Genomic DNA, 22,007 nt, shown 5'->3' with positions numbered 1-22,007 from the left:
CAAACGTTGTGTCCGCTGTGTGTCAGTACAGGAACGGAAGGTCAGTTTCAGCACGGATCTCTCTGATGCATCTTCCGAGGGCTGCTGGCCTTCACTTTCATTCGCCAGTCTCCGTTGTATCATTCTGATGCCACCATCCGATTTGGCACGAAAATGTTCCATGCGTCTCCCAACAAATGGCGGTCTTGTTTTTACGGAGTGGGGGGGCGGGGGAGGGAGGGGGGGGGGGGGAGGAGAGACAGAGAGGGGAGAGATAGATACATAGATAGACGGGTAGATAGACAGATAGACATATGGATAGATAGACAAAGCGAGAGAGAGAGAGATAGATACATAGACAGACAGAAAGAGATAGTTACATAGACAGACAGAGAGAGACAGAGAACAGAGACAGAGAGATAAAAAATTAAAAAAACCCAACTAATTACCTCCTCTTTGGGTATCACACATCGCAGGGATGTCGCGCGCATGCACGCATACAACACTACCAGCAAACACACACACCCGGCACACACTGTGTGTGTGTGTGTGTGTGTGTGTGTGTGTGTGCGTTTGTGTGTGCGTGCGTGTGCGTGCGTGTGCGTGCGTGTGAGTGTGTGGTCGTTTGTGTGTATGTGTTGGAAATCAGGTTCGAGAACAATATCTTCTGAGAGAGCTCTCTCCATTTCACAAGAGTCCGGACAATCAGAGAAACAGCCCACCTGACTGACCATCGCAATTCCACGTCAACCGTGTGTTTCTACAGCTGGTGCGTGCGTGCGTGCGTGCGTGCGTGCGTGTGTGTGTGTGTGTGTGTGTGTGTTGGAATGATATGCAATACTCTCTCTAAAACGATCAGCTATCCAAGATCAAACATTTCTTAAATATTCATTCCCGTAAAATGTGTTCCATGCCTTCATTGAATCTCATATAAATCATGCATCCACAATCTGGGATCTGTCCAGCGAAAATATTCTAAAACCTCTGCACAGTCTTTATAGACGTGCTCTGAAGTAAGTTTTACATAAATCTTCCTCCTTGTTCTTTACAGACTGTACTGTGTTGGACATTCTTCCAATGAACTTGAAACTCAAGTATAACAAAGCAGTTTTTCATGTTCAAAATATTTTCTGGCAGTGCTCCACCATCAACTCATTTCATTTTAATATCAATTGCCATGCTCATAATATTCCATCCTCTATGCATAAACACACCTCATTAAATAAATTTTTAGAAATGCATATCATGCTCATTTAATGAAAGAAGTTGCTGACACCTTCAAATGAATTTGGTCGAAATTCTCTGATCATCTTGCTTTGTCTTTCTGTTTCAGTCTGTCTTTAACAATAGGCATTGTCATCATTTACATTTAAATATTTACGTACGTATTTGTGTGTATCTGAATATCATGTGTGTACTTCTTCATCTTCATCTTCATCTTCATCATCATCATCATCATCATCTCTCTCTCTCTTTCTCTCTCTCATATTGCACTTTTATATTATTATATTTATATACATTTTTGTCACTGCATTATGATTATGTACCTGTAAATGTTTACTGTGCATTTGAGTGTATTTGAATGTCATGTATGTACTTCTATAACCTTTTGATATCCTGTGAGTATTTTGATTTCATTTCTCTTTGCCCTGAAGGCTGAATGTAAAAAAAAACATGTGCATGCTAATATTCTTTCCCTCATTAAAAAAAAAAAAAAAAAAAAAAAAAAAAAAAAGTTCGTTCGTTCGTTCCTTTTTCTCGGTCTTTGCCTGTCTCACTCTCTCCTCATCTCTCTCTCTCACTCTCTCTCTCTCTCTCTCTCTCTTGCTTTCTTTCCTCATCTCTGTCCCTCCATCTCTCTTCTCTCTTTCCCTCTATGTCTCTTTCCCCTCCCTCCCGTCCCTCTCCCTCTCTTTACACCCCTTATCCCCACCCTCTGTCCTCCCTCCCCTCTCTCTCTACACCCCTTATCCCCACCCTCTGTCCTCCCTCCCCCCTCTCTCTACAACCCCTTATCCCAACCCTCTGTCCTCCCTCTCTCTCTAGCACCCCTTATCCCCACCCTCTGTCCTCCCCTCCCCTCTCTGCTCTCTACACCCCTTATCCCCACCCTCTGTCCTCCCCGCCCCTCTCTCTCTCTACACCCCTTATCCCACCCGCATACTTCCCTCCCCCTCTCTCTCTACTCACCCCTTATCCCCACCCTCTGTCCTCCCTCCCCTCTCTCTCTACACCCCTTATCCCCACCCTCTATACTCCCTCCCCCTCTCTCTCTACAACCCCTTATCCCCACCCTCTATACTCCCTCCCCCTCTCTCCTCTACAACTCCCTTATCCCCACCCTCTGTCCTCCCTCCCCTCTCTCTCTACACCCCTTATCCCCACCCTCTGTCCTCCCCTCCCCTCTCTCTCTACACCCCTTATCCCCACCCTCTATACTCCCTCCCCTCTCTCTCTACACCCCTTATCCCCACCCTCTGTCCTCCCTCCCCTCTCTCTCTACACCCCTTATCCCCACCCTCTATACTCCCTCCCCCTCTCTCTCTACACCCCTTATCCCCACCCTCTGTCCTCCTTCCCCTCTCTCTCTACACCCCTTATCCCCACCCTCTGTCCTCCCCTCTCTCTCTACACCCCTTATCCCCACCCTCTGTCCTCCACTCCCCTCTCTCTCTACACCCCTTATCCCCACCCTCTGTCCTCCCTCCCCTCTCTCTCTACACCCCTTATCCCCACCCTCTGTCCTCCCCTCTCTCTCTACACCCCTTATCCCCACCCTCTGTCCTCCCCTCCCCTCTCTCTCTACACCCCTTATCCCCACCCTCTGTCCCTCCCCTCTCTCTCTACACCCCTTATCCCCACCCTCTGTCCTCCCCTCCCCTCTCTGTCTACACCCCTTATCCCCACCCTCTGTTCTCCCCTCTCTCTCTCTCTCTCTACACCCCTTATCCCCACCCTCTGTCCTCCCTCCCCTCTCTCTCTACACCCCTTATCCCCACCCTCTGTCCCCCTCCCCTCTCTGTCTACACCCCTTATCCCCACCCTCTATACTCCCTCCCCTCTCTCTCTACACCCCTTATCCCCACCCTCTGTCCTCCCCTCTCTCTCTACACCCCTTATCCCCACCCTCTGTCCTCCCCCTCTCTACACCCCTTATCCCCACCCTCTGTCCTCCCCTCTCTCTCTACACCCTTATCCCCACCCTCTGTCCTCCCCTCCCCTCTCTCTCTACACCCCTTATCCCCACCCTCTCTCCTCCCCTCTCTCTCTCTCTACACCCCTTATCCCCACCCTCTGTCCTCCCCTCCCCTCTCTCTCTACACCCCTTATCCCCACCCTCTGTCCTCCCTCCCCTCTCTCTCTACACCCCTTATCCCCACCCTCTGTCCTCCCCTCCCCTCTCTCTCTACACCCCTTATCCCCACCCTCTGTCCTCCCTTCCCCTCTCTCTCTACACCCCTTATCCCCACCCTCTGTCCTCCCTCCCCTCTCTCTCTACACCCCTTATCCCCACCCTCTGTCCTCCCTCCCCTCTCTCTCTACACCCCTTATCCCCACCCTCTGTCCTCCCCTCCCCTCTCTCTCTACACCCCTTATCCCCACCCTCTGTCCTCCCCTCCCCTCTCTCTCTACACCCCTTATCCCCACCCTCTGTCCTCCCTCCCCTCTCTCTCTACACCCCTTATCCCCACCCTCTGTCCTCCCTCCCCTCTCTCTCTACACCCCTTATCCCCACCCTCTGTCCTCCCTCCCCTCTCTCTCTACACCCCTTATCCCCACCCTCTGTCCTCCCTCCCCTCTCTCTCTACACCCCTTATCCCCACCCTCTGTCCTCCCTCCCCTCTCTCTCTACACCCCTTATCCCCACCCTCTGTCCTCCCCTCCCCTCTCTCTCTACACCCCTTATCCCCACCCTCTGTCCTCCCTCCCCTCTCTCTCTACACCCCTTATCCCCACCCTCTGTCCTCCCCTCTCTCTCTACACCCCTTATCCCCACCCTCTGTCCTCCCCTCCCCTCTCTCTCTACACCCCTTATCCCCACCCTCTGTCCTCCCCTCCCCTCTCTCTACACCCCTTATCCCCACCCTCTGTCCTCCCCTCCCCTCTCTACACCCCTTATCCCCACCCTCTATACTCCCTCCCCCTCTCTCTCTACACCCCTTATCCCCACCCTCTGTCCTCCCTCCCCTCTCTCTCTCTACACCCCTTATCCCCACCCTCTGTCCCCCCTCCCCTCTCTCTCTACACCCCTTATCCCCACCCTATGTCCTCCCTCCCCTCTCTCTCTACACCCCTTATCCCCACCCTCTGTCCTCCCCTCCCCTCTCTCTCTACACCCCTTATCCCCACCCTCTGTCCTCCCTCCCCCCTCTCTCTCTACACCCCTTATCCCCACCCTCTGTCCTCCCTCCCCCCTCTCTCTCTACACCCCTTATCCCCACCCTCTGTCCTTCCCTCCCCTCTCTCTCTCTACACCCCTTATCCCCACCCTCTGTCCTCCCCTCCCCTCTCTCTCTACACCCCTTATCCCCACCCTCTGTCCTCCCCTCTCTCTCTACACCCCTTATCCCCACCCTCTGTCCTCCCCCCCCTCTCTCTCTCTACACCCCTTATCCCCACCCTCTGTCCTCCCTCCCCTCTCTCTCTACACCCCTTATCCCCACACACTGTCCTCCCCTCTCTCTCTACACCCCTTATCCCCACCCTCTGTCCTCCCCTCTCTCTCTCTCTACACCCCTTATCCCCACCCTCTGTCCTTCCCTCCCCTCTCTCTCTCTACACCCCTTACCCCCACCCTCTGTCCTCCCTTCTCTCTCTACACCCCTTATCCCCACCCTCTGTCCTCCCTCCCCTCTCTCTCTACACCCCTTATCCCCACCCTCTGTCCTCCCCTCTCTCTCTACACCCCTTATCCCCACCCTCTGTCCTCCCTTCCCTCTCTCTCTACACCCCTTATCTCCACCCTCTGTCCTCCCCTCTCTCTCTACACCCCTTATCCCCACCCTCTGTCCTCCCTCCCCTCTCTCTCTACACCCCTTATCCCCACCCTCTGTCCTCCCCTCCCCTCTCTCTCTACACCCCTTATCCCCACCCTCTGTCCTCCCTTTTTCTTGTCGCGAGGTCTGCAACCGCTGGAAAAGTTGTGATTAAATTACATATGTGCATGAAGCTGTGATCAAATTATATGTGCATGTCTTTTTTTTTCTGTCTTTTTTTTTACCCATCACTTGGGGTTATAGTCCCTGATCGTTTTATCCTGCCTGGTTTTTTTTGTCTTTTCGGCGCTTTCCTCAGTAGAACAGAATCCCTTGGTGTGGGTACGGCTGAAAAATGTTAAAACTGGTGATCAGGTGTCAGAGTGTCAGAGTGTCAAAGTCCCCCTCCCCCTCCCCCTTCCCCTCCCTCCCTCTCTCTCTCCCCTCCCGCTTATCACACTTTCCGTTCTGTTTTTCTTCTTTTACTTCCTACTTCTCCCCATTATTTATTTATTTTTTTTTTTTTAGTCTTCTTCTCTCCCAGTTAGGTTCGGTTACACGACGATTATATGATCGTTTTCTTGAGTGAAAAGACTTCCGCACGAAACGTACAACGTATTTTTTACAGTGCAGAATGCCATCCCTTCTCCACCTCACTCCCCCCCCCCCCCCCCCCTCAGGCACATCCCCCCCCCTCCCCACCCCCATCCTCGCGTGCTACTTTTATTTCCTCTAGGAAGATGATATACCTGATTTGATTTGGATTTTACGAGGACTGAACGAGGCGTGGGCGAACTGGTCTGTTTGACGTTGTTTTCACCGACACTTTAACTCACTCAGCACGGCCAGTCCTCTCTTCTCGCTCTACACAGACCCCTCGGATGTCCAGTGGGTGTCTCAATGACCCAACATTTAGTTTCCGTCGTCAGAATTGTTGTATTTTTTGTCAACATTCACCTCTTCAGTATAAGAGCCTTCCGCTTGCAATATTTTGATGATAGTAACGGGGGTGAAACGCTGTTAACGTCGTCTCTTTCGCCGTTCGTATGGAGAGAGTTAACACCAGTTTGGCTTCTTTACCACTGGTTGTATCAGAAATGACGGACACTGATCCCTGAAATGGCCCCTCTGCGGATCAGCTGCACTGCAATCAACAACAACAAGTGGAGTGATGGCCTAGAGGTAACGCGTCCGCCTAGGAAGCGAGAGAATCTGAGCGCGCTGGTTCGAATCACGGTTCAGCCGCCGATATTTTCTCCCCCTCCACTAGACCTTGAGTGGTGGTCTGGACGCTAGTCATTCGGATGAGACGATAAACCGAGGTCCCGTGTGCAGCATGCACTTAGCGCACGTAAAAGAACCCACGGCAACAAAAGGGTTGTTCCTGGCAAAATTCTGTAGAAAAATCCACTGCGACAGGAAAAACAAAAAACTGCACGCAGGAAAAAATACAAAAAAATGGGTGGCGCTGTAGTGTAGCGACGCGCTCTCCCTGGGGAGAGCAGCCCGAATTTCACACAGAGAAATCTGTTGTGATAAAAAGAAATACAAATACAAAAGATTAACCATCACTGACATCACCTTCCTCATCATGATGGCGAATACCATGATGACGAATATCACAGTGACTATGACAACGACGCCAGGTCAATAGTTTATAATGATCGCTACCTCTCTGTCAACACCCCGCACCCCACACCCCTTTCCTTCCCAGCCAAACCAAGCCAAACACACACAAAAAATAACGGAAGAAAGAAAAGAGACCCCCCCCCCCCCCCCCCCCCTCAGTGGACCAGTTCGATCGCCAACAAATGGACGGCCTACAACAGGAGAAGGGAGGAGAAGGGAGGAGAAGACAACAAAAGGCTTTCTAACCCACACACCCCCCTCCGCTCTTCCACCTGCTGGTTCGATGGGGAACTGAACGCCGTGTAACCGATGCCTCGCTTAGCACCACCACTGCCCAGGAAAACCAGAAACACGAGACGAACCTTTCAAGACGCTGCCCCTGTTACAACAACAGTATGTGGGGGCGGACAGATGAATCGGTATGGTACCGTTTAGGGTGCGGGGAACGGGAGGGGGGGTACCGTGAAGGTGGAGATAGGGATAAGGGATTACACCCCCCCCCCCCCAACACACCCCCACTTCCCCCGCCCACGCCTTCTCCGCCACACCCCCCACCTCCCCCCCATCCCACAAAGCAACTGTTCCGGTTTGGGTCAAGTTGTGGAAACCGGTGACAAGAACTGGGCTTTTGGGGGGATCCGCGTGTCACTGGTGACGTCATTTCCTGCCCCAGGATTGATAACGAGCGTGGCAACGTGCCATTCCCGACAAGAACTCAGAAAGGGTTTTTAGAAAGGAAAAAAAAAAAAGAAAAGAAAAACCCCACTGCCTACCCGATTCAGCCACAGTGTCCCACGAGACGTGAGTGGTGAGGGTGTGCCTGGTGCTGAGCGGTCAGCTGACTGCTGACTGCCTCTTCCGCTTCACGGGGTCCTGGTGTTAACCCTTCTGTCTCCCCCGACACGGGTCTCTGACTTCCGCTTCACAGGGTCCTGGTGTTAACCCTTCTGTCCTCCCCGACATGGGTCACTGACTTCCGCTTCACGGGGTCCTGGTGTCAACCCTTCTGTCCTCCCCGACATGGGTCACTGACTTCCGCTTCACGAGGCACTGGTGTTAACCCTTGTCCTCCCCGACATGGGTCACTGACTTCCGCTTCACAGGGTCCTGGTGTTAACCCTTCTGTCCTCCCCGACATGGGTCACTGACTTCCGCTTCACGGGGTCCTGGTGTTAACTCTTCTGTCCTCCCCGACATGGGTCACTGACTTCCGCTCCACGGGGTCCTGGTGTTAACCCTTCTGTACTTCCCGACATGGGTCACTGACTTCCGCTTCACGGGGTCCTGGTGTCAACCCTTCTGTCTCCCCGACATGGGTCACTGACGGGACACTTCCTCCCATTAACACTTTTGCTGTCAAGGGTGTCGCCACAACACGTGCGCTTTGTCCGCACGGGTTTCCCTATCTGTCTCCGTCTCTCTGTATGTCTTTCTGTATGTCTCTGTCTCTGTTTCTCTCCGTGTGTCTCTGTCTCTGATACCGGTTTGGAAGTTCCCAGAACAGCTTTCTCTAACACTGACACATTCTGCTGATCATGGCATCACGAATTAACTCTTTATACGCCAGTGATGTAATTATAAACACAGTCACTGCAGGTATGATTTCACGGGGTGAGGATTTCAGCCATACTGACTCTGGTGCAGAATTCCCCGGACTGATCCTTTCTCTGACACTGACACAGACTTGCTGCTGACTTTCGCTTCGGAAGGTTCACTCTTTATCCGCCAGTGGTGTGTACACTGCTCGTGCGATTTATCCAGTCAGTGATTTTTACTGTTAACTCACTCAGTACGGCCAGTCCTCTCTTCTCCTCTACACAGACCCCTCGGATGTCCAGTGGGTGTCTGAATGACCCAACCTTTAGCTTCCGTCGTCAGAGCTGTGGCATGCTTTGTCAACATTCACCTCTTCAGTATCAGAGCGTTCCGCTTGCAATATTTTGATGATGGTAATTGGGATGGAACGCTGTTAACGTCGTCTCTTTCGTTGTTCGTATGGAGAGAGTTAATGATGTCGCCGCTGAAGACGCATTCGTCGGAATAATTATGATTCTTATAGTGATGCAGCTTCTGCCAGAAAGGATATATAGTGATGCAGCTTCTGCCAGAAAGGATATATAGTGATGCAGCTTCTGCCAAAAAGGATATATAGTGATGCAGTTTCTGCCAAAAAGAATATAATATTATAGTGATGCAGCTTCTGCCAAAAAGGATATATAGTGATGCAGTTTCTGCCAAAAATGATATAATATTATAGTGATGCAGCTTCTGCCAAAAAGGATATATATAGATGCAACTTCTGCCAAAAAGGATATATAGTGATGCAGCTTCTGCCAAAAAGGATATATATAGATGCAACTTCTGCCAAAAAGGATATATAGTGATGCAGCTTCTGCCAAAAAGGATATTAAGTGATGCAGCTTCTGCCAAAAAGGATATATAGTGATGCAGCTTCTGCCAAAAAGGATATTAAGTGATGCAGCTTCTGCCAAAAAGGATATATAGTGATGCAGCTTCTGCCAAAAAGGATATATAGTGATGCAGCTTCTGCCAAAAAGGACATAAAGTGATGCAGCTTCTGCCAAAAAGGATATATAGTGATGCAGCTTCTGCCAAAAAGGATATAAGATCATAATGATGCAGCTTCTGCCAAAAAGAATATATAGTGATGCAGCTTCTGTCAAAAAGGATATATAGTGATGCAGCTTGCCAAAAAGGATATATAGTGATGCAGCTTCTGCCAAAAAGGATCAGTTTTCAAGGCCTGACCAGCGCATCGGGTTTATTGTATTGTATTGTATTGTATTGTACTGTACTGTACTGTACTGTACTGTACTGTATTGCTTCTTTCGTCGCAACAGACTTCTCTGTGTGAATTTCGGTCTGCTCGCCCCAGAGAGCGTGTCGCTACACTGAGACCGCCACGCTTTTTGTTGTTGCTGTTCAGCCTACAATTTTATCTCCTCTCCTATGGAAGTAGATGTTTCTAAAGAGTTTTGTCAGGGACAACCCTTTTATTGACGTGGGTTCTCTTACGTGCGCAAAGTGCATGCTGCACACGGGACCTCGGTTTATCGTCTCATCCGAATGACCACCGTCCAGACCACCACTCAACGTGTAGTGGAGGGGGGGTGGGGGAAGAAAATACTGCTGACGTGAAATTTCTGAGCAGTGATTTTATTTCTGCGATGACATACTCCCTAACAAAGTGTGTGTGTGTGTGTGTGTGTGTGTGTGTGTGTGTGTGTGTGTGTGTGGCCAAAGTACAGCTACGAACGCGGCCTTCCATGCGCCAATCAATTTCTTACCAGTGACGTCGTTACTGAGGTCCATTTCTGTCGATTCTCTTTGATACAACAGTCCTTCATATCTACAAAATCAGACAGGCCACTAGCTGTGCCTTCAGAGACTGCCACTCACGCCACACACACCCTCAGGTCACTAGCTGTGTCTGCAGAGACTGTCACTCACGCCACACACTCTCTCAGCCCACTAGCTGTGCCTTCAGAGACTGCCACTCACGCCACACACACTCTCAGGTCACTAGCTGTGTCTGCAGAGACTGTCACTCACGCCACACACTCTCTCAGGTCACTAGCTGTGCCTTCAGAGACTGTCACTCACGCCACACACAGTCTCTCATGTCACTAGCTGTGTCTTCTTAGACTGTCACTCACGCCACACAATCAGACAGGTCACTAGCTGTGCCTTCAGAGGCTGTCACTCACGCCACACACTCTCTCAGCCCACTAGCTGTGTCTTCAGAGACTGTCACTCACGCCACACACAGTCTCTCATGTCACTAGCTGTGTCTTCTTAGACTGTCACTCACGCCACACAATCAGACAGGTCACTAGCTGTGCCTTCAGAGGCTGCCACTCACGCCACACACTCTCTCAGGTCACTAGCTGTGTCTGCAGAGACTGTCACTCACGCCACACACTCTCTCAGCCCACTGGCTGTGTCTTCAGAGGCTGTCACTCACGCCACACTCTCTCTCAGCCCACTGGCTGTGTCTTCAGAGGCTGTCACTCACGCCACACTCTCTCTCAGCCCACTGGCTGTGTCTTCAGAGGCCGTCACTCACGCCACACACTCTCTCAGGTCACTAGCTGTGTCTTCAGAGACTGTCACTCACGACACACAATCAGACAGGTCACTAGCCGTACCTTCAGAGGCCGTCATTCACGCCACACTCTCTCTCAGGTCACTAGCTGTGCCTTCAGAGACTGCCACTCACGCCACACACTCTCTCAGGTCACTAGCTGTGTCTGCAGAGGCTGCCACTCACGCCACACACTCTCTCAGCCCACAGTCGTCGAGTCCCACGCTCACATGACCATGACAAATATTGAACTGAAAAAGTCAAAACGCACGACATTTTCCAGCTGCCATGACAAATATTGAACTGAAAAAGTCAAAACGCACGACATTTTCCAGCTGCCATGACAAATATTGAACTGAAAAAGTCAAAACGCACGACATTTTCCAGCTGAATAAAAACGCGAGAGAAAAGAATAAATGCAAGTAAACAAACAAATGAAAACCAAACAGTGACAGTGACCTGGCTTTGCATGACTGACACTTCAGGTGAGGAATCCTGCCTCCCAAGTGGCAACTGTTCCACCCTCAACGGGGTTAAACAGGAGGCCAATGGAAAACGACGACTCACATTTCTGGGATAACCTGTCGAACACCTGTGTCACACGCATTTTCTTAGATTAACCCCACTTCCGCCACCAGTATGAAGACCGAAGCATTTGTACGGGATTACTTCGTTAACTCCTAATGGACCAGTCATGTCACTGCCAGTGGAAAGAATATTTAACGGCGAAAAAGTTTACTTGTGCTAACGCCCGGTACGAATCGCCCTGAAGCGGTCTTTGTGGAGCGACTGGACTTCAATGAAAATAGCGATTCTTAAACTGCCGATAACTAAAAGACAGGCACGTGCACATTGATATTGATTGTCATACTGTCACTGACTGGTACAACAACAGCTGCAGCAGCAACAACAACATGATGATGATGATGAGAGGTGAGGGAGGATGGATGTTGGATATGGCTGGCGATAATGATGATGATTATAATGGTGTTGATGCTTATGATGGTGATGTTTATTATTATCATTATTATTACTATGACAGTGATGGTGATAATCATTATTATTAGTAGTTGTTGTTGTACCTTAATATGTTTGTTCTAACCGCGTTCATCACTAAGTCTGGTACACATATGGTACATAAATATAATCTTAAAAACGGTTAGAATATGAAAAAAAAAAAGAATTAAAAAAAACACAGTACAACATGACTTACAACTTACAAACACACGCACGCACGCGCGCGCGCGCACACACACACACACACACACACACACACACACACACACACGCGCGCGCGCGTTCTCTCTGAGGACAGCATACCGAGGTTCACACAGAAAAAAAAACCCACAGTGACAAAAAGTATTACAATACAATTCAAAACAATACGATGCAATGAAACGTAATTCAGTACACGGAAGTGACGGCAGTCCCTGGCGAACAATGACGACGTCAACGACTCTGGACATGAGGACGCAGTCCCTGGCGAACAATGACGACGTCAACGACTGGGGATATGAGGACGCAGTCCCTGGCGAACAATGACGATGTCAACGACTCTGGATATGAGGACGCAGTCCCTGGCGAACAATGACGATGTCAACGACTCTGGATATGAGGACGCAGTCCCTGGCGAACAATGACGACCTCAACGACTCTGGATATGAGGACGCAGTCCCTGGCGAACAATGACGACGTCAACGACTCTGGATATGAGGACGCAGTCCCTGGCGAACAATGACGACGTCAACGACTCTGGATATGAGGACGCAGTCCAAAGGCAGACGCACACATGTAGCCATCCTGTGGGCGGGCAATAGCACATGATAGGTCTCCCGCCCCCCCCCCCTCCCAGCCTCCCTCCCCACCCCCCCACCCCATTCCCCTCTCCCACCGTTCGGCATTGCCTCTGCCTCAGTCCTCCCTCCCACTCCACGCTAAGTGACAGGTTTTGTTGACTGCTGCATGTCCCTCCCACTGTGGATTTGTCCGAAAGGCAGTGATGTCTCCTTGAGTAACTGAACTGAACGGAACCTCCCACTGAACCTCACGCTAAGTGACGGGTTCAGTTGACTGGAACCTGTTCCTTCACCCGCACTAGGTGACCACTTCTGTTGATTAAAGTCATCCATTATGCTACGTTCACACTAGGCTGTAACCACGATCTAACCAAATGGTTACATCGCTCTCTAACTCACTGGAACCACGAATTTTTGGCTGCAGTGGGTTCCCATTGGTTAGACGATTTTTCGGGAAGACCCGATTTTTGGTTAGATAGGTGGTTAGATGGCCCCCAAAAATATGACTCGGGAGATAAAAAATTTTCGAGGTTATATCGCCCGATCAAGTTATAAACGGTTACAAAGGCATTCACACTAGTCCCCGTCGGTTCCAGTGAGTTAGAGCAGAAAATAGAGGCGGAGCCGAGTTTGAAAAAAACTCCGACGTCAAAACAAAATAGCATGCCTTGCACGCACGCTGCGTGCGGTATGCAAATTGTCTGGCCCGACACATCTAACCGACTGCAAGTGATTGCAACCTTCTTTGCATGGTTGGGGTCAGTTATAGTGAGTTACATCGACGCGTGTTGTAACTTGATCAGTTACAGTGTGAATGTATTTAAGCTGGCTGACTGTCATTTTTTTCGTTCTTCTTGCTGCGTCTACACGAATCCACGACACACGAGACTGATTTTTCGACATGTCGTCTTCTGACTCTGATGTTGCTGCTTCCGACCTGTCCCTGGCTGCACGTGAGCAGGATGAGCGACTGCAGGAGCCCCCATCCACCCCACCTGCCTGTGAGACTACCGCCGGTGCTGGCAAGGGCAAAGGCAAGGGGAAGGGCAAGAGAGGCAAGAAGGCAGTGGAGGCTGGTGGAGATGCACAACCTCAAGACCCCCCACCTCATGGAAACCCACGGGAACCACAGAAAACAAAAGTATACCCCAATCTGTACATGACGCCTCAGCCACAGCACCCCTGTAACTTGGCTTGTAACTTGTTCAAGTTAGAACGAAGTTACAACGGTAGTTAGATGCCACCAGTCTAACTTCAGCGCAAAACAAAACCCAGCCAGCGAGTGAGAACTGCTGCTCTCAGTCAAAAAACGCGCGGGAAAAGGGGCGGAGCCTAATAGTTAGACAGTGGTTAGACGCTTTCCGTTCACACATGCTGTATGAAAAATCTAGAGTTTGTCTCATGGTAGTTACATCCCTCAATGTAACCATTTGGTTAGATCGTGGTTACAGCCTAGTGTGAACGTACCCTTAACAAAGCTCGAGAGCGTAACTACCGGGAACACAAAACGTGAAGGACCGCTTGGCCTCTTGGACAGTGCTGTCCCCCTTGGGGGCATGGCGAAATGATGGCTCCATTTCCGCCACACAGTGCTGTGTGCAGCCGATGTGATCTGGCCCCACTCGAAACCTGACCAAGTTTCTTTTGCACGTGCACTTGCACTTTTTCAAATGCTGTCTTATATAAACCAAAGAATAGCTGTAAAACGTTTGGTTCAAGCATGATTTTCGAACATCGATTTTCAACGCATTTTTAAAGTTGTTCACGATTCTCATGTGCCTGAAACAGCCAGTTAATGCACTTTAGTATTATTCGTGTGGATTTGTTACTATTCAACCTGAGTCACATTTTAGCACAAAAAAAACATTAATGAATTATGGGACTCGTTTCCACTACGATTTTATAGGGACTATACTATCTTACTAAAAGGCCCCAGTTTGTTAAACTGAATGACCGCGCGTCTACCTTTTCGTTCACACATATTGGTGCACCACAAGGTACATTGCTTTCACCATTCCTGATAAGGCAGAACTTCGTATTGTGTGCACTGTGCTGAATGTTTCATACTTTGTATTAGTTACATGAACTACGTATTGTGTGTACAATGCCTATAATGTTTCATATTTTGTTTTAGCTAAAGGAACTACGTGTTATTTGTACAATGCCTAATGTTCCGGGGAAATATTCAAATCGTAATGAATTGGGTAGCTAAACCTGTGGTGTTTTTGTCTTACCTTGCCTTGTGTTGGCAGTGTTGTGGTGTGTTGTAAGGACTGGTAGGAACAGGGAGAGGCTGATAGTCCCTGTGGTGTTTTGTCCTGGCCTTGTGTTGGCAGTGTTGTGCTGTAATGACTGGGAGGAGCAGGGAGAGGCTGATAGTCCCTGTGGTGTTTTGTCCTGGCCTTGTGTTGGCAGTGTTGTGGTGTGGTGTAAGGACTGGGAGGAACAGGGAGAGGCTGATAGTCCCTGTGGTGTTTTGTCCTGGCCTTGTGTTGGCAGTGTTGTGGTGTGGTGTAAGGACTGGGAGGAACAGGGAGAGGCTGATAGTCCCTGTGGTGTTTTGTCCTGGCCTTGTGTTGGCAGTGTTGTGTTGTGTTGTAAGGACTGGGAGGGGCAGGGAGAGGCTGATGATCCCTGTGGGGGCATAGTCAGCGTGAGGTGAACAGGCAATGCTGTGTCCTCTTCCATGGATCTTTGAAAGAGAGAGAGAGAATGTGTGTGAGGGGGAAGGAGGTACAGACCAACAGAAAGACGGACAGAGAGACGGACAAAGCATATTTTGACTAGTATTTATTTCTTTTACGTAACCACTGTTTGAAGTGCACCATCAGGATTCTATCCATACAGGCAATGCTGTGTCCACTTCCATGGATCGCTGTGGGTGGCATGCCTGGTGTGTTCGCAGTTTACATCGCTTAGGCTGTTACACGAGACACGAGAGACAGAGATGAGAGCTGGGAGAGAGACAGACAGACAGACAGACAGAGAAAAAAAAGAAACCGAAACAGAAAAAAGCACGGAAAGAAGCAAAGACAGACTGACTGACTGAAAGACAAAGTGGAGAGCGTCAGCATTTCTAAAGATGGTCAATGAATTCAGCTGCTGGCTGTGACTCTCTTCATACATGGTTGGGTGGTGTGTGTGTGTGTGTGTGTGTGTGTGTGTGTGTGTGCGTGTGTGCGTGTGTGTGTGTGAATGTGCTTTGGTGTTTGGTTGGACATCTATGGTGGTTACTGATGTTGGTTTGTTTTCATTTTGTGTTTACATGTATGTTTTACTCGTCGGGTTTACACTGTGCGGTGCAACTGAGCATGTTATGGATGAGGGGTGTTGTGTGGGATAAATTATTATTGTTGTTATTATTTTTGATACCGTGTCTTGTTAAGATTTGTCATGTTTGTTTCTTCGTTGGATCAACCTGCGTGTTTTGACGGATTATAATTACATATTCTTTTATTGGAATTACTGTAATTGTAAAGCGCTCAGAGCAGAATTATTTGATTAGGCGTTATATAGATAAACTTATTATCATCATTGTTATTATCATTATCAGTATCATTATCATTTTGTCATATCACAGACCAAGACAGACAGGCAGAAAGACAGACAAGATGACAGACAGGCACAGAGACAAGATACCAAGCTAAATAAATCCATAGATAGACAGGAAGACAGACAAGATATCAAGCTAAATGGACAGAGAGATAGACAGACAGACAGATGCCAAGCTTTATAGATAGGCAAGCAGGCAGACAGACAAGATACCAAGCTAAATAGACAGACAGACAGACAGACAGACAAGATATCAAGCTAAATAGATCGATAGATAGACAGGCAGACAGACAAGCTATCAAGCTAAATAGATCGATAGATGGACAGGCAGACAGACAAGATACCAAGCAAAATGGATAGATATACAGGCAGACAGATAAGATACCAAGCTAAATAGATCGACAGATAGAATACAGACAGACAAGATGCCAAACTAAATAGACAGACAGACAGATACCAAGCTTTATAGATAGACAGACAGGCAGACAGACAAGATACCAAGCTAAATAGACAGGCAGACAGACAAGATACCAAGCTAAATAGATAGACAGACAGGCAGACATACAAGATACCAAGCTAAATAGACAGACAGACAAGGATGGGAGGGGGTAAAGGAACGAAACGAAATGAGCTTCTATTTTAAGAGGTGAAACACATGTTTCGTTTTCACGTACGGCTTTCTGGACAATGAAGGTGTCGAAGAGAGAGAGAGGGAGAAAGGGAGACAGACAGACAGACAGAGAGACACAGAGAGAGAGAGATTGAGAGAGAGAGAGAGAGACCGAGACAGAGAGACAGAGAGATATGCACGCTATGGAGAAAAAAGCAACATCTGTCCCACGCAAAGAAATATGATCAGGAGAAAAGCATGTCGGCAATGCGGATTACATTTCATCAAATTTATATTAGATTATCGCGTTTCCAACATGGCCTGGTTTTGGACAGAATTTGCAGAATTCGATCTTGGGTTTGATTGGGAAGTTTGTGAAGTTATTAACGTTTCTTGTGGTTTCTTCGTAAAAGAACGAGAGAGAACGAGAGAGAGAGAGAGAGAGAGAGAGAGAGTATGATACGGAATCCTAAATGAGGGCACCTATTAGTTTTAATACGTAATTCGGCCTTGGCGAAAAATGCATAATTTCATCTTGATCTTGAGGAGGAGTATATATATATATCTGCTACATTTGAAAGAGAGAGAGAATGTGTGCGAGGGGGAAGGAGGTACAGACCAACAGAAAGACGGACAGAGAGACGGACAAAGTATATTTTGACTAGTATTTATTTCTTTTATGTAGCCACTGTTTGAGGTGCACCATCACGATTCTATCCATAATAGGATAGAGACAGAAAGATTTAAAGAAATAAAGAAAGATAGATAGATAGACAGACATATATGTGTGTGTATATATATATATATTTGTATTTTGTATTTGTATTTGTATTTCTTTTTATCACAACAGATTTCTCTGTGTGAAATTCGGGCTGCTCTCCCCAGGAAGAGCGCGTCGCTATACTACAGCGCCACCCATATTTTTTGGTATTTTTTCCTGCATGCAGTTTTATTTGTTTTTCCTATCGATGTGGATTTTTCTACAGAATTTTGCCAGGAACAACCCTTTTGTTGCCGTGGGTTCTTTTACGTGCGCTAAGTGCATGCTGCACACGGGACCTCGGTTTATCGTCTCATCCGAATGACTAGCGTCCAGACCACCACTCAAGGTCTAGTGGAGGGGGAGAAAATATCGGCGGCTGAACCGTGATTCGAACCAGCGCGCTCAGATTCTCTCGCTTCCTAGGCGAACGCGTTACCTCTAGGCCATCACCCCCACACACACATATATATATATATATAGAGAGAGAGAGAGAGAGAGAGAGAGAGAGACCGAGACCGAGACCGGGACCGAGAGACAGAGAGATATGCACGCTATGGAAAAAAGCAACATCTGTCCCACGCAAAGAAATATGATCAGGAGAAAAGCATTTCGGCAATGCGGATTACATTTCATCAAATTTATATTAGATTATCGCGTTTCCAACATGGCCTGGTTTTGGACAGAATTCGCAGAATTCGATCTTGGGTTTGATTGGGAAGTTTGTGAAGTTATTAACGTTTCTTGTGGTTTCTTCCTAAAAGAACGAGAGAGAACGAGAGAGAGAGAGAGAGAGAGAGAGAGAGAGAGAGAGAGAGAAGAGGGAGCGAGGCACAAAGAGAGAGAGAGAGTATGATACGGAATCCTAAATGAGGGCACCTATTAGTTTTAATACGTAATTCGGCCTTGACGAAAAATGCATAATTTCATCTTGATCTTGAGGAGGAGAAGCTATAATATATATATATATATATATATATATATATATATATATCTGCTATATTTGAAAGAGAGAGAGAATGTGTGCGAGGGGGAAGGAGGTACAGACCAACAGAAAGACGGACAGAGAGACGGACAAAGTATATTTTGACTAGTATTTATTTCTTTTATGTAGCCACTGTTTGAGGTGCACCATCACGATTCTATCCTTAATAGGATAGAGACAGAAAGATTTAAAGAAATAAAGAAAGATAGATAGACAGACAGACATATATGTGTGTATATATATATATATATATATATATATATTTGTATTTTGTATTTGTATTTCTTTTTATCACAACAGATTTCTCTGTGTGAAATTCGGGCTGCTCTCCCCAGGAAGAGCGCGTCGCAACACTACAGCGCCACCCATATTTTTTGGTATTTTTTCCTGCATGCAGTTTTATTTGTTTTTCCTATCGATGTGGATTTTTCTACAGAATTTTGCCAGGAACAACCGTTTTGTTGCCGTGGGTTCTTTTACGTGCGCTAAGTGCATGCTGCACAAGGGACCTCGGTTTATCGTCTCATCCGAATGACTAGCGTCCAGACCACCACTCAAGGTCTAGTGGAGGGGGAGAAAATATCGGCGGCTGAACCGTGATTCGAACCAGCGCGCTCAGATTCTCTCGCTTCCTAGGCGAACGCGTTACCTCTAGGCCATCACCCCACATATATATATATATATAGAGAGAGAGAGAGAGAGAGAGAGAGAGATTCACCTAATTCAACACAATACTACGTCTGCAACTACAGTTGTCGCAGCTGGTATTTCCAAAACTACCACCACCACTACAACTACAACTACCAATGCTACTACTACTGTTGCTACAACTCGCGCTGCTGCTCGTACTAGGAATGATAATAATAATAATATCATTATTAAGAAGAAGGAGGAGGAGAAGAAGAAGAACTATCATCATCCTTATCATTGTCACTGCTATTGTTATTATCATCATCATCATTGCAGCAGCAGCAGCAGCACCCCAGCAGTGGCCACTTGTCAGCACGGAAAGTCATCAGTGTGGAGAGAAAAACTGATCATCTATCCATCACATGCACCTCTGACCAGTGCCTGTCTGTCTGTCTGTCTGCGCGAAATGGTCTTCTTCTTCTTTGCGTTCGACAGCTACGCAGTCAGGGTCGAAGTCCGAGGGATGCCACAAACTCGGACGTCCGGTGAAGATCGGCTGCCGTCCCCCAGAGCTTGGTGTTGAGGTCAGCACCCCCAGGCCAGGACTGCTGCCGCATCTTCTCATACAGGGGGCAGTCTTGGAGAATATGGGATGGGGTCTGGTCAGCCTGGCCGCAATCACATAGGGATGTGGCTGCCACTCCAATCCTCTTCAGGTGTGCTCGGAGGCCGCAGTGTCCTGTGCGAAGGCGGTAGATGGTAGTCTGGTGTCTTCTCTCCAGTGTCCTATGGGATCTTGGTGTGCCTGGTAGCCTCCGTTCAGGGTCACCCAGCCTCTTCGGAATCTGCTGTGGAGGAGAGTTTTTGCTTCCTCATACGTGGCAGGAATGGCTGGCTGTGTGAGCTGGCTTCCTTTCTTAGCGAGGTGGTCTGCACGCTGGTTGCCTGGGAGGCCTACATGTGCAGGCACCCACTGGAGGGTCGTTGGGGCTGTTTGGGTAAGGGTTGTGAGGGAGGCCTTAAGGGACTGGATCAGTGGACCAGGATCAGGGGAGTCAAGGGCCTGGAGTGTGGACATGGAGTCAGTGAAGATGGAGATGCTGCCAAGGGGCTTTCCACAGGAGGAGAGGAATTCTGCTGCTGTTTTGATGGCCAGGACTTCAGCTCTGAAATTGGAACAGAGCTTTCCTCCAGGGAGGAAATGGTCTGTAAAATGCGTCCTTGGTTTGGACAGTGACCACGCCTGACCAACGCATACCTGGGTCAATGGTTGGGTCAGGATTATGCCCCCTCGCCCTCCTCTGCTTTTCTTTCTTCCTACTTTTTTTTTTTTTTTTTTTTTTTTTGAAACAAATGTGCTGTGGTTTATTTTGGATCAGCCTGTACTCTCGACGCCTCTTAGAACATGGAAGTGAAACCAGACAGAAATATCTACTTCGTTTTTTTTGTTGTTGTTGTTGTTGTTGTTGTGTGTGTGTGGTGGTGGTGTTGTTTTTTTTGGGGGGTGGTGGTTTTTTTTTCCTTTTTTTTTTTTTTGCCGTTGTTCTTCTTGTTTCGATAATGTGGACATTTCAGTTTTGCTGTTTTTCCTTTCTAAGTCTCTCTCTTCATTATTTGTGTCTTTGGTGTTTTTTTTTAACTTCTGGAAGAGCTGATGCGATTTCCCATGCTTAAAAAAGCATGAAATGAAATTAAAACTTTTCGTTTCGTTCGTGTGGATATACACACACTCTCTCTCCGTCTCTGTTTCTGTCTCTATCTCCTTTTTTTTCATCGTTTATCTGCTTCTTGCGACAGCCTTTCCGAGCCCCGCAGCGTTCCCTTTTTTTTTTCCTTTCTTTTTTTTTCTCTGTTTGTTTACTGGTTTTGTTTTCCTTTTCGTTTTTGTTTGTTTTTGTTTTGGCTTTTTCTCCAATGTCTATCTGTGACTCCCTCCCCCCCCCCCCCCCCCCCCCCCCCCCACCCCCCACCCCCTTCCAAGTCTGAAAGGTCGTGAACACTTCCTTCAGGTCAGACTGAATGATACGCTTGAAGAGAATCTGAGGAATGGGAGGTGTACACTGTCTCTGTCTCTCTCTGCCTCTGTCTCTCTTCCTCTGTCCCTCCCTCCTTCCCTCTCTCTCTCTCTCTCTGTCTATTTGTCTAACTACCCACTCTTTCATTTAAAATGTTTATTCGTTTTTCGCATTTCCCCTTCGTTTATCTGTCTCCATAATGCGTATCTATTCGTGTATTAACTGACCTCTCTCTCTATATATATATAATTTTTTTCCTATCTGTATCTTAATGAATACTGTTATCTCTCTCTGTCACAGACTGCTTCACATCCAAGGCGAGGTGTGGAGATGCGTCCAGCCGACCACCAGCCCCAATCTGCCGCACTGCCCCTGTCCCCTTCCTGCGCCAGCTCAGCCGGACGTTTGGTTGGTTTGGCGTTCACAGGACGGCTTCTTCCCTCCCTCACTGACGTCAGCGTTCTCCCTTGATGACGTCACCTGTGGTCTCCCCCCCTAACCGTCAGCATTCACGTGAAATAAGACAGTGACCTTAGCCAAACTTGTAAAAAAAATTTAAAAAATTAACAATGAAAAAGCAGCTGATTAAAAGAGTAAATAGTTTTTGTTGTTGTTGTTGTTTGGGTTTGTTTTTTTGTTTTTTAAATATAGGTTCGAGAGAAGCAGCTAAAGTGGCGAGACGGTGTGCACGACACTCCGTGACAATATCAACAGTGCTCAATTTAGGCTATGATTCTGCTGATTTTGATTTGCTCTTTGTCTCTGTATCTGTCTCTCTCTGTATATATATCTGTCTGTTTTCCTCTTTTTCTCCCGTCTGTCTGACTGTTTCCATCTTTTTCTCTCGTCTGTCTGCCTGTCTGTTTCCCTCTTTTCCTCTTGTCTGTCTGTTTCCCTCTTTTCCTCTTGTCTGTCTGTTTCCTTCTTTTTCTCTGTCTGCCTGTCTGTCTCCCTCTTTTTCTCTTGTCTG

At 48.0% G+C, this 22,007-nt stretch overlaps 1 protein-coding gene across 1 annotated transcript in view; it reads left to right on the top strand.

The window, feature by feature from the left end:
- The window catches only part of LOC143300321 (uncharacterized), a 28,051-nt gene extending 6,273 nt beyond the window's left edge, over nt 1-21,778 (top strand). The window contains exon 2 of the mRNA XM_076613921.1: nt 21,338-21,778. The gene's annotated coding sequence lies outside the window, so the exon portion shown is untranslated. The remainder of the gene's footprint in view (nt 1-21,337) is intronic.
- The last annotated feature ends 229 nt before the right edge of the window (nt 21,779-22,007 follow it).

This window comes from Babylonia areolata, chromosome 26, assembly GCF_041734735.1.
Source record: "Babylonia areolata isolate BAREFJ2019XMU chromosome 26, ASM4173473v1, whole genome shotgun sequence".
Taxonomy (NCBI): domain Eukaryota; kingdom Metazoa; phylum Mollusca; class Gastropoda; order Neogastropoda; family Buccinidae; genus Babylonia; species Babylonia areolata.
The sequence above is the reverse complement of the archived record's forward strand: the minus strand, read 5'-3'. Positions and strand labels throughout refer to the sequence as shown.